Here is a 14,091-nt window from a genome sequence, read left to right on the forward strand (position 1 = left end):
AATTGCAATAGTTCCTGTGGGGACAAAGTAACACTGTTATTTATGTCCCACTGCTAATATCCATACTTTGATCTCTGAAAATATCTTTTGAGGTCTGTATTCTTTTTTATTTTATGTTCAATTGTTATGATACAAAATAAATTACTACAATTAAGCCCTATCTTATACACAGCTAATGGAAAAATGTTATTGAGCAGATTGGAGTGATGGCTCTTAGCTGTTGTCATTTATCTATTTGATGAACTATGCTGCCCTCTTCTGGCAAACAGAACATTGGCAGCAATGGTGAACGTGATTTCAGTTATATATCTGAATCTTCAGGATCAACGATTAAGTAATTTTTTCTAGAAACAGACATTCGTAAAAACAATAATAATAACTAAATTAGCATCCAATGCGCAGCAGCCCAAAGATGTGTGACTAATCTATAGGCTACATGTTTTCTGATAGAGTTAGCTGTTTTCTAGTTTTCTGTCTACGGCTCATTCCAGAATAGGGTATATGCCGAGCTAGTGCAGTTCCCATGCTGATACACTTCCGGTGACCTGTTATTGTGAACCTTTTACCATTTTATACGGTTCCTTATACAGCATCGATGTTGTAATGTCATTAAAATACATTCAGTTAAATAAACTTTAGCATTTATTTGGTTGCTCAAGCGTAAAACAACATTTCAAGCATTTTTCATTAATTGTCCTTAAACTGTTATTATATAAAACAAATGTAGTAATTACAGTAAACTGAATCATTATTAATGTAAAATAGCCTAATGCAAAATGCCTAAATGTTTTAGAGAACATTTAAATGTTTGTTTAAAAATATTAATATATTTATTAATATATTATATATTAATAAATAAGGGGGGCTGATATATTAGCCCCCCTGTTTATTTTTTCCCCCAATTTCTTTTTAACGGAGAGCAGATTTTCTCTACACATTTCTCAACATAATAGTTTTAATAACTCATTTCTAATAACTGATTTATTTTATCTTTGCCATGATGACAGTAAATAATATTTGACTAGATATTTTTCAAGACACTTCTATACAGCTTAAAGTGACATTCAAAGGCTTAACTAGGTTAATTCGGTTAACAAGGCAGGTTGCGTAATTAGGTAAGTTATTGTATAACGATGGTTTGTTCTGTAGGCTATCAGAAACAAATATAGCTTAAAGGGGCTAATCATTTTGACCTTAAAATGTTTTTTTTTTTTTTATTAAAAACTGCTTTTATTCTAGCCTAAATAAAACAAATAGGACTTTCTCCAGAAGATAAAATATTATCAGACATACTGTGAAAATGTCTGCTCTATTGTGCTTTAAGTGGCAGAGTTGACAAAAAATTAATCTACAACCAGTGTATCCTAAACTCTTTGCACAAATTAATAAAAGTATAAATGACATGCTTCAATGCCTTCCAGAAGTGATCTCACTCCTAGCAAGTAACATGCTTTTTCATGTCTTTTTATGACACAAAATAATTTAAATTGTATTTTAAATGACTGAAATTACAAATAATACAGGAAAAATATTTCATGTTTCTTTAACTTACGCCCACTAAATACACAAAACTATGACAATTAAATCTGGTGGAAACAGTGGGAGTCTTTGAACAAAATGTCCCTGAATACCCATACAAATATTATTTTTTGAGGCAACTTGATGTTATTTGTGTTATTATTCAAATTTGTTTCATTAAAGTTATTGAAAAATAACAGAAGATTATATTGGAGATGCAAAATACCGTTGCATTACACCCAAATGCAAATTGTTAACTTAATCAACACAACTGCTTCTTCTGACACAAAAATATAAATAGTAAATAGGTTGACCGCTCTGACTTAATTGACTGTTGGCTGATTTTGAAATAATGAGGTATACATGAATATACAGTGCTCAGCATGATTGAGTGCACCCCATTTTGAAAAAGAATATTTTTAGTCATGTCTCTCTGAAAATAGGCAATGCATTTGGTGCATTTCAACAAATCAGATTTATTAAACAGAAATATTTATGAAAATAATATTTTAGTCACCAAATATATCTAGAAAGTGAAAGATAATACAAATAAATCTAAGCAAAATAATGCAAAAAATGACAACCTTTTTTTAAAATTTGTATTTAATATTTTTCTATATAAATTTAAGTGTACCGTTGGACTTAGGACATTGTCCTAAGTTATTTTGTTAGATTAGCTCCAGATTTGGCTTCAGTACTGACTAATCTAATGTATTTGCACAAATATAATATTGTATAGCTTCCTATTAAAAGTATGAATTTAAAAGAGAGATTTGTGAGGGGTGTACTATATATGCCGAGCACAGTACATGTAGATAGATCTATGTTTATAAAAGTATTTTGTGTAGGCATTAAACCATGCATCAATGTGGCAAAAATTTGACATTTTTACATGCATTTAAAAATTTTACTTAAAGAAAGTTAATATTTCAGGGGCATCACGGTGGCGCAGTGGGTAGCATGATCGCCTCACAGCAAGAAGGTTGCTGGTTTGAGCATTTCAGTTGGCATTTCTCTGTGGAGTTTGACATGTGGTACAGGTGAATTGGGTAAGCTAAACTGTCCGTATAGTGTATGAGTGTGTATGGATGTTTATTGGGTTGCAGCTGGAAGGGCATCCGCTGCATAAAACATTCGCTGGATAAATTGGCGGTTCATTCCACTGTGGCGACCCCAGATTAATAAAGGGACAAAGCCGAAAAGAAAGTAAGAGCACGTCATCAAACTGATCTGGGTAAACACACTTAAAACGCTTTTGTAATTCTTCTGAATACACATACCATTTTGAAAGCCAATCATATTACTCGTATTTTCTTGCTAATTTGCTTTCTTTGCCAACACATAAGGTTCAATTTCTTCAGAAACACATTTGCATTTGAACAGCTTATTTTCATAAGTTGTTTTTTATAAGTTATTTTGCGATTCGCTTGAAACGTGCCATAGATATTTTCTATTTTAATTACTTCAAACCGGTCAAACCTGCACTTTCACAGCCACTTTTATTGCCCAAAAAATAAATAAAAAAAACCAGACACAGCTAAGAACACACTACTGAACTAAAGGTATGTGTTTGATTGGCCTGTTTGGATCTATTTATTTTCTCTGATAGTGTGGTAAATTTTAATTAGTGTGAATGGTGCCACGGTGGCTCAGTGGTTAGCTCTGTCGCCTCACAGCAAGAAGGTCACTGGTTTGAGTTCTGACTGGGCCAGTTTGCATTTCTGTGTGGAGTTTGCATGTTCTCCCTGTGTTCATGTTGGTTTCCTTCGGGTGCTTTGGTCCAAAGACACGCAAAGTCCAAAGACATGCGCTATAGGTTAATTGAATGAACTAAATTGGCCATAGTGTATGAGTGTGTGTATGAATGCAAGAGTGTATGGGTGTTTCCCAGTACTGGGTTGCGGCTAGAAGGGCATCCGCTGCTTAAAACCTATGCTGGAATAGTTGGCAGTAGGAAACTGAAATGAAATGAATGGTGCCATCTGAAGCTGAAAAGTGAAAAGATGGGTCTCAGACAGTCCACTTCAGTTTGAATGAAACATTGACCAAGTACATTGGTCCCACTTTATATTAAGTGGCCTTAACTAATATGTACTTACATAAGAATTAATAGTTTGTTACAATGTACTTATTGTGTAAATGCATGTATTTACTGTGTACTTATGCTTGATTAAATACCTGTATGTAGTTACATCTGTAATTAACTTTTGTAGTTACATTTGTAAATACACTGTTGACCATCCCTTACACCTTAACCCACCCTTAAACCTACCCATGCCACCAAACCTGTTCATAACCCAACCTCTATCCCAACTCAAAGGCACCACAAGTGTTCTCAAATACATTATAAACACAGTAAGTACATTGTATTTATTTTTTGATGTAAGTACATAGTAGTTAGGGACACTTAATATAAAGTGGGACCAGTACATTTAAGTAAACCAGAAACGGGTAACACTTTATTTCAATGGTCCATTTGAGTAAAAGTAGACTGCCTGCTTAAAATCTGCTGATACTGCTCCTTTAAAAGACATTTAACTGACTATAAGAAACTTTGCAAATATGTCAACTTACAATAGCCCTAACCCCAACCAAACAGTCTACTTATCTAATTAGAGTTAGTTGGCATGTAGATGCAACGTAACTTAAATTCAACAAATGGACCATCAAAATAAAGTGTGACCCAAAAACATTTTTTCAGCCCCACTTCAAGATTCAGTCCCACTGTCCAGGTCATTTTCAGGAAAATCTGAAATAAAAACATTCCTTCTGTAACTACACTGTTATATATTGTTACTATATTGTAAGTTACTGGCAGCAGTTTGCCAGTAACTTACTGTAAATAGATTACAGCAAAAATACTGCATTTCCATTTACAGTGCCATTTATCTGGCTCTTTACTGTAATATATACCGCCATTTTCACCATGCAACTTTAAAATACAGTAACATACTGCATAATGTCCTACAGTAAAATATTGTTAATATTACAGTTAAAAACTGTCATTTACAAAAATCGTTAACAGCGTATAATCCATATTTCATTTTACATTATCCACAGAATTTTAAATCCACTGTTTAATTATAACTCATAATCCAACATAATAATGAAACATTTAAAATAAATAAAACAAATAAAATGAAGAGCCTACAATATGTGACTTACAAGTTTTAAAGGCCTTTTGAAATTAGATGCTTTACTCATTTTAATAGGAGAACCTAATAGGAGTTCTATTAATAGTACTTAAAAAAACATTTACATTTTTTTTGCTTGAATTAAAAAGTTAAATTAAACTGGTGAGGTATGATGTGTCCTCGACTGTATGTGCGTAATTTGTTCTTGTAATGTTTTTGTAATGTGACACTTCCAAAGAACCTGATGAAGTAAACAGAATTCCTCGTCATTGACTTGAATTCCTTTTTAGTAATGTTGATGAATCATAACTGCTAACTGCTGATTGGATGAAGAAATCGGTAGATATTGAAAACCACACACAACCTGGAGTAAACTCAGATGTGCAGATGTTACTAGTTTTCTAAATAATATATTGTCTCTTTTTGTTTTTATATAAAAACGGTCATTATTATTAAAACAACAATAAAACAGTTTTAACTATTTCACTATTGAAATGGTTAAATTCACTCACACTTTAGTAGAAACTGACTTCTTATTACAAGTACACTGTAAAACATATTTGTCAATGAACAGTTCTCTTAGTTTGTGATTGTTCAGTTTATTTGCGATTGTGAATTGTATTATGGGAGCTTAATCTCTGCTTTGATGCTGAAAATTCAACTACAGTTTAACAAAGTCACTTTTGTTGACATAGTTTAATAGTAGTTTGAAATAATATAATGTACAAGAAATTACATATAGAGAAACATGTCTGTAAAATAACAGAAAATATACTTGCCTCACAGCAAGAAGGTGGCTGGTTCAGTGGTCAGTTGGCATTTCTGTGTGGAGTTTGCATGTTCTCCCCATGTTCACGTGGGTTTTCTCCGGGTTCCTCCAATTTTCCCCACAGTCTAAAGACATGAAGTGTGTAAATGGGTGTGTATGGATGTTTCCCAGAACTTGATGCAGCTGGAAGGGCATTTGCTGTGTAAAACATATGCACAGGCAACCCCTAATGAATAGTAAGACTAAGCTGAAGGCTTTTGTACTGTAATACAACACCAACCCAGACAATGTTTCACTTTCAACTATTAAAAATCTTAATAAAAGTCACTTTTTTGAACACTTTAAGGCTAAAAGTTGTTGTAAGAAAGATCAAGAACCCATAATGCAATTTAAAAACACAAATAAATGGGGGAAAATAAAAACATGAATCACAAAATACAGGAAACTACAAATGCATGGATATTTTCACAGTGTATAAACTGATTTTTCTTAGCTTGTTGAGACAAGATGCCTCTATATGTAAATTATGACTATTGTGTAATTTTGTTCATTAGATGAAAGACGGCCACTGGAAACCTAATGAAAGACATTCTGTTGTTAATAGAAATAAAAAATAAAAAAAAACTTGTCAGATTTTTAATGCTCTGCAATGACTGAACCAAAACTTTTTAAAAAAGTAACCACCTGCAAAGCATTTATATATTATATTACAACAGTTGTAGTGTTTTAGATTTGTTGTTCACCCGAACTAAAATTCCAAGTTAAACCAGAATGTTAAGACATTTAATATTAATGCAAAATATTGAAATATGCATATGTTCAACAAACAAATTACACCGCAAATGTGAATCCTTTTAATCCACACTGTAAAAAATGCTGGGTTCCAAAAAAATTCCTTCATGTTGTCCCAGCCTTAATTGATTAAGTTAAGACTGAATTGTGTTTTACAAATTTAAATGGATTGAACAACCAAAAATCTCAAGAAAAAGTGCTGCTTCAGTTCATTTTAACTAAGTAGAATCTTTTTTTTATTTATTTATTTTTTTTTATTTATTTTTATTTTTTTTTTTTTTTGACTACACGTTTAGGGTGACGCAGTGGGTAGCACGTTCGCCTCACAGCAAGAAGGTCGATGGGTTGCTGGTTCGATCCTCGGCTCAGTTGGCGTTTCTGTGTGGAGTTTGCATGTTCTCCCTGCGTTCGACCCCAGAATAATAGAGGGACTAAGCCAACAAGAAAATGAATGAATGAATGACTACACGTTTACAAATAGCTAGTTTTATCTGTTTTTTTTTAATTTGGGAATGCATTAGAAGTTGTTAAGGTGAATCAAATGTTGAAATTAAAAGTAAATGTATTTTAAAATGTGATAAAAGTTAATAATGTTAAAAATAATGTTAATTTACCTGCACATGCTGATTATTTATGTTTTGTAAGACCTCAGTGTGTTGTCAGGAGCCACGGGAATAATTTAAAAATTTCCACAATTTCAGCTAAAATAATTGTGAATATTTTAATAAAAGAAAAATCAATAATCTGCTGGATTATTTTATGTTTAAATGTACCCTCCTTTTGTAATTGCATGTGATTTTAAACAAACACTGAATTCAAAATCTTGTTCTGAAAGGATATTTATTATATTTTAAATCTACCAATTCAGCAGAAATCTACACACATTGTATTTAGAGCAGAACTCTTTCTCTCTCACACTCATTCAATCATAATAATGTTTGTTTATACTTGCTGTCTAAAGATAAAGACTCTTCACTCTTCACTATTTATGTAACTCACTCTGTTCTTTTAAAATCAGTGCTGCGTGAAAATCTTCTGCCGTGATTGATTTTAGGATGAAGCCATGAAGTCCTGTTGTTGTGCTGCTGTGTTTGCAGTTTGCACTAATGCCAATTAAACAGAAAGATTGTATTAAAGTTGCGTTTCGGCTCTGCTTGAACAACAAAGACGCTCCACTCGAGTCATGTCATATTAAAGTAATCCCACACACTCTACAAGAATCTTAATACTTCATGCTCTAGATGTGTTCATGCGGGAGTCAGGACAGTAATATTTTGTTTTCTCTGTTTCTGTTAAAATGCACTACATTGGCAATCCTTTACTGCTTTTTTTTTTTTTTTGCAATTTCACTTTCTGTTTAAAATAATGATAAAAAACACTTTTAAAAAGAATTTAAATCTTACCTTTTACTGCTTAAGATTGTTAACATTTAGCATATAATTAAAATTGGGCACAAAGCGAGAAAAAAACATTTTTTTGGGGAGGAAGCTATAAATTAATTGAACTAATGGCTTTGTAAATCATGGATAAAAACGTATTTTGCCTAACAATTACAAATATTTCATGAATGTACAATCTATTAAAGGGACAGTTCACCCCAAAAAAGAGAAGTTCATCTTCCTCTTTCCTGGTTCCTGGTTTGCTGGTTTGTTTTTCTTTTGAACACAGATGAAGAAGATATTTTGAAAAATGTAAGAAACATGTAGCCACTCACTTAAGTATTTGTTTTTCCTTCTATAGATGTCAACAGTTACAGTTTTTCAACACAACTTATTCCGAAAAAACGAAAAGCGAACCTCAAAAAGGTTTTTGACAAGTCAAGTTTAAGTAAACAATGACAGAATTTTCAGTTTTAGGTGAACTATCCCTTTCAATGCAATCTATTAATAATCATTAAACAAATAAATATGGAAGGTCTAAAATGTGCTTCCATGTGAAAGGCTTGTTTTGTGTGTATGGTCACGATCACCACCGCTCTAGGCTTTGCAGATCGCTGCAAAACATGCATTATCACCTGCACTATAATTCTGCCACTATATGAACTCCAACTCCCATCAGGCACCTCACATACACACCAGTTCTGGATCACCCCGATTACACAAACACACACAGCTGGTAACTCATCATGGACTGATTATCTGGTCTATACATTCAACTCTCAAACACACAGTCTTGTTTTCCTGAAACATTTTTACGTGTTTTCCTTGCCTTGTTCTTTTGTGGTTTTTGATGGTTTTTCTTGTTTTTGTTATTGTTTATGCTGTTTGTCTCCTGCTCTGACCTTTCGCCATTACCCTCATGTGTCTGTTTGCTCCTGTTTGACCATTGCCTGTCTGACTAAGCTATTAGTAAACCTGTCACCTGACTCCTTATCTTACACATAATTTGCCTATAGTGTAATGTTTATCAAATTGTATTATTATTGAAATCAGTCTGTGTGTAGTCTGTAAAATGGTTGCAACTGCACTGCAGTTAGAAACACAACAAATTAATAACAGTTAAGGACTAAAGAACATTAATGTTGAAATTTATTTTAATGTGCAGATTATCAAATTTACAAAATGTGGGAATAAAGCTGTGTAAAACTATTAAAACTTAAAATCTGTTTAAATTAATTCACGCAAGTTTGCAGTCTTCACACCCACTTGAATGCCTGGACAAAACAAGAGAAACGTCATGTAAGTCTAATGTATCATGACTGCCCACGTGAGTGTAGTTAAAAGTTAAATAGGTGTTTTCTCAAATTAGTTAAAGATGGAAAGCTTTAATGATGAATAGTGTAAGTGTTTAAATTTTAATTATTTTCAAGTGTGTTAATTACGGTTTTACAGTGGTTATGTTATTTGTAGTAATGCTGTGGTTACACAAATAGTAGTCAGTTTGCCAAAAGAACACTGTTGCTACACTTTTACTGTAATAAACTCACGGTTAGTGTTAGTGCGGGCGGTAGGGGGTGCTGCTGTAGAGCGTCTGCTGAGGGAGGATCAGGGCTGGACCCTGGTGGAGACGAGTCTCAAAACATTTAAAACAGCCTTCCTCTGCTCATTAGATGAGACAACAGAACGGAACAGTACATCCAGAAAGAGCAGAGCAGTCTGCATGCGCCCTCAGCAAGGTAAGGCTTTTTTTCATATTACTGAGTAGATACTGTTCAACAGCAGTTATATAGGTTGTATTACATATTAGACTATGCGCATAACTTTGTCATTTAACTGGAAATTTCCGACATTTTGCTTTCCGGAGTACAGTAAACGCGGGTGAAATATGTATTTAGGTATATCCTAAACTTAGTAGTGTTGTTTGTATTATATTTGTTCTGGAAAAAAGTTCTTTAAGGATTTAATTCAACACAGAACAGTCTGTGCAGTCTTCGCGTGCAGACCGATAAGTGCTGTCTGTTAGAGGGCAAAACCATACAGTTCCAATGTAATTATGTTCATAATAGCACGTGTTTACCTTTGAGTTTGGTCTCTATATAGGGCTTTATTTGTTATGTGCCTGTGATTTTAAAACAGTGGACCTACTACTGACTTTATGTGGTGTAAATGTGATAATAGTTGTTAAATATACAATAACTTGTATACAATATTGTGCAAAAGTCTTTGGTATATTAACTAGTTCTTTAATTATTTTAATAAGATTTGGAAGAGTTGGTTATTTCTATATATTTTTGTAGTATGCCAGTTTGAAATATCAATTTACATTTCCAAACATTATTTTTATCATTAATAGTGAGAATATTGGTCTGACAACAGTGCCTGGCATGGGACGATAACCGTTTGGAAAAGTCAAGGGTCTAAAACTGCCAAAACTGTTTGTAATATCGTTCCTAACTAAGGTATGTGTAAGATTTTTTTTACTGTTTTTAGTTTTTAAAACAGTATCTCCAGCAGAAAAAGTATCCAAATATGCTGTTTTAAATTGTAAAGAAATCAGTGTTTTTGAAACTAATGAAGATAGCAGAAGCCTATGAGTCATTTGAATTATATGGCCTGACGCGTTTACTGCTCCAAAATATCATAAATCTTTTTTTTTTTTAAATAGAATTTATTGTTTTCAAAGGGAAAAAAAGTTTTTTTCCCCCAGACATTTAAAAAGAATATATTTTAAAGCAGTAATCACAATACCGTGGAAACATGATATTTTTATCCGAGGTTATAATACCGTCAGAATCTTATAGGGGCCCATGCCTAGTCAGTGCTCCACACAAAGATCTGATCTGATCATCATCAAATGACATGAGGAAACAGAACAGAGACAAACTCAATTCAGAAGACAATCCCTTTGGAAACATCTCGAAGACCTGCAAATTCTAAAAATACCTGCAAAGCTACAGTACTGTTCAAAGTTTTAGGCACTTGTGTAAAATTGTTGGGTAGCACTTCATTTTGATGATCCGTTTGAGTATTAGTAGACAGTCTGCTTAATATCTGTTGATACCGCTTCTTCAACAGACTTTTAACTGACTATAATTTTGGAAGAACGTCAACCTACACTAACCCCAACCTAACAGTCTACTTATAATCTAATGAGAATTAGTTGGCATGTAGATGCAATGTAACTTAAATTTAACAAACAAAATAAAGGGGAAAAGTGTGACTAAATGCTGTAAAATGACCATGCTTTCAAAAATAATGAGACTACATTGACAAATTAATTTGAGTATTAAAACATGGAGTAAAAAATTAAATGGGAAACCGTCCTGAATTTCAGAATGGCTTGTTTATCGCTGATGTCACACATTTGTTTTTGTATTTAGACTTTTTAAACATCTTAAATATTTTACTTCACTTTTTTACTTGATAACGTACAGTACAATGCGAAAGTTTGGGGCTAGATAGATTTATTAATTGTTTTTTAGAGATCTCTTTTGCTCACCAAGTCTACATTTATTTGACCAAAATACACTTAAAAACAGAAATGTATAATTAATTTTCAGCCATCATTACTCCAGTCTACAGTGTCACGCAATTCTTCAGAAATATGCGGATATTTCCTTATTATAAAAAATGTTGTGATGCTTAAAGTGTCTTTTAAAATATGTTTTTTAAGGATTTTTTAAAAATAAAGAGTTAAAATTAAAATAAGTTTTTTTTTCATTGCAACAATGTAAAGTTTGTTACTTTTAATGAAGATAAACAACTAATAACATCATTTTAGTTATCACATATTTCTTATATTTGGATATTTAGTTGTAATTTAACAATTAAAATGACTTATAATCCATAAGGAAATAAGACATTTTCTTACAATTACTCTCTTATATCTCTAAAAAAAGGTAATGCATTTATAAAGTGTGCTTAGCACTGGTGAATGGGCTTGACAAACCACCCGTAGAAACACTCTTGCTCTTAATTCTCTGAGCATAAGAGTGTAATTATCTCTTCTTGTCGACTTGCTGGCTGCAGGCCTCCTCAATTGTAAGTTACATGAATACATTTTATTTATTAATTAACTCGTATTAACTAAATCAAATCAGCATTTGGTACACCCACACTTTGCATTTAAAACCCATAGTTTATCAGTTAGCCTTGCAGGTAAGTTTTTCGAAGCATCTTTAAAGCATTTCATTCTGACATGCTACAAAAAAACATAGAAATAACTGACTTTAAACCTTTTTTGTTGTTGTTGAAAACACTAGTGGCCTAAGGCTTTTGCATAGTACTGTATATGACATGATATCATGTACTGTCAATTGTTTCCTCAGTGTGTGAAATGATCATGCTCCCTCATTGGTTTAATTTGTATTTATATACACCAGCTGGCTTTGATCTTGCTGTAGCTCACTCCAGAGTATACTATGTAAATATAATATACAGTTGAAGTCAGAATTATTAGCCCCCTTTTGATTTTTTTTTTTTTTTTAATATTTCCCAAATTATTTTTAACAGAGCAAGGAAATTTTCACAGTATGTCTGATAATATTTTTTCTTCTGGAGAAAGTCTTATTTGTTTTATTTCGGCTAGAATAAAAGCAGTTATTAATTTTTTAAAAAACATTTTTGGGACAAAATTATTATCCCCTTTAAGCAATTTTTTTTCTCGATAATCTACAGAACAGCCATCGTTATACAATAACTTGCCTAATTACCCTAACCTGCCTAGTTAACCTAATTAACCTAGTTAAGCCTTTAAATGTCACTTTAAGCTGTATAGAAGTGTCTTGAAAAATATCAAGTAAAATATTATTGACTGTCATCATGACAAAGATAAAATAAATCCGTTATTAGAAATAGGTTTTTAAAACTATTATGCTCAGAAATGTGCTGAAACAATCTTCCCTCCATTAAACAGAAATTGTTGAAAAAAATAAACAGAGGCGCTAATAATTCAGGGGAGCTAATAATTCTGACTTCAACTGTAATTGTTTATAATAGTATTATTTTTGTTTCTGATTTATGAAATGATCTTAATGTTTGCACAAAATGTTAACACTGCAAATATGTAGCCTTAAATCAAACAATCAACATTTAAACAGCAGTTTTGCTTCTAGCAAATTTCACAGGCTCCATATCAGTAAATTCAGAACACTTAAAGAAAAGAATAAGATGACCTAAAATTTGACCTTTTCTGATGAGTCTTATTTAAGTTCACGTGTTTGCTGACTCGCTGAGTTTTGTTAGCTCCTGTCTTGGCATGAACAGTGCCCATTATGCAAGATTAGATCATTCCCACTGATGTGACGAATGCATGAGGTTGTAGTGTGGATTTGAACACCTTTTTGCTGTGCACTTTAGGTAGCTTTTCATAATGAGGTATGCATGTGTGAAACCTATCAGTCATGTCAACATAAGTTAACATGCATGGAGAATCTGTCAATCTACTTTAATCTATCACATATGTGAAAGTTTTGCAGGTTTATGTCTAGGGCAAAGGTGCATTTTTTTTTCCAGCTAGTCTTACAATGAATGAATATCTTTTTTTGTTAAAAAGTGAAGTGCAGATTGTGGTATTTCACAGAATGCTCAGAAAAACCTTTATTTGCTCACCCTCATGCTGTCATTTACGGACTTTATTTAAATTGCAGCATAAGCTGGATAATGATTGATTTCTCTATTGAGGCATGTTCAATCCTTGATGCTTTGGAAATATGTAAATTATAAAACGGAATTTGCAACACAAAACCTTAGGTCATGCTTGTCAGCGGTGTTGCATGCGCTGACAAAAACCTGCAAGGACATTTGCAAAAGTTATTTTCATTTTCATTTAATTGATGGGCTTTGTTGTTTTTGGATCCGTGTCAGTCAAACAAGTTTTTCATTACAAGCAATAAAGTTGTGCAACGTGACTTTGAAGAGCACACATTAATACGTCCGCATTCTCACTGAACAAAGGTGGAACACGATTTGCATAAAGCAGCTTAACATTGCATGCAAGCAGAAAGCAGATGATGCTTTATAAATGTTAATGAGCTCGTTATATTGACACATTATTACAGAAGGCTTTATAAACCAAAGATCATTGAGTTTTTTTTTTACCCAGCACCTTCTGTAAATTTCAGTTTTGCACCTGAAGGGTGTACTTTGTGTTTGTAAGTGTTTGTCAAATGAAATCCGGGAGACTTCTAAAACTTTATTTAATTTAATATGCACTGTAAAACCCAACAGTCAACTCAAAATTGGTTAAGTAGTTAACTCAACACTGACTGAAAGTTAATTCTACTCAATTAAAAAGAGATTTGAACTTGGTGTTGAAGGGAATGAGTTGATTAAATACATCATTACTTTAACTTAAACGGAGTAAGTTCACAGCACTCATATACTGTAGAGTAGCTTTTGAACTCAAATGGTTTGTAGAAATCGGTTTCCTCAAACGGTTTGAGTTGACTTAACCTATTGGGTTTTAAAGTACTCAGTTGGTTTAAGTTCTCTTCATTTA

General features: G+C 32.7%; 2 protein-coding genes across 5 annotated transcripts in view; one reads left to right on the forward strand and one right to left on the reverse strand.

The window, feature by feature from the left end:
* The window catches only part of mllt11 (MLLT11 transcription factor 7 cofactor), a 369,559-nt gene that overhangs the window by 262,935 nt on the left and 92,533 nt on the right, over window positions 1–14,091 (reverse strand). The window lies entirely within an intron of this gene.
* The window catches only part of tuft1b (tuftelin 1b), a 35,203-nt gene continuing 30,376 nt past the window's right edge, over window positions 9,265–14,091 (forward strand). For 2 of the 4 annotated variants that reach the window (XM_005159389.5, XM_073930387.1), the window contains exons 1-2: window positions 9,265–9,328; window positions 9,946–10,051. The gene's annotated coding sequence lies outside the window, so the exon portion shown is untranslated. The remainder of the gene's footprint in view (window positions 9,329–9,945; window positions 10,052–14,091) is intronic. The other 2 variants (XM_021467961.3, XM_005159388.6) reach the window with 1 other exon arrangement.

Source organism: Danio rerio, chromosome 19 (assembly GCF_049306965.1).
Source record: "Danio rerio strain Tuebingen ecotype United States chromosome 19, GRCz12tu, whole genome shotgun sequence".
In the NCBI taxonomy this organism is placed as follows: domain Eukaryota; kingdom Metazoa; phylum Chordata; class Actinopteri; order Cypriniformes; family Danionidae; genus Danio; species Danio rerio.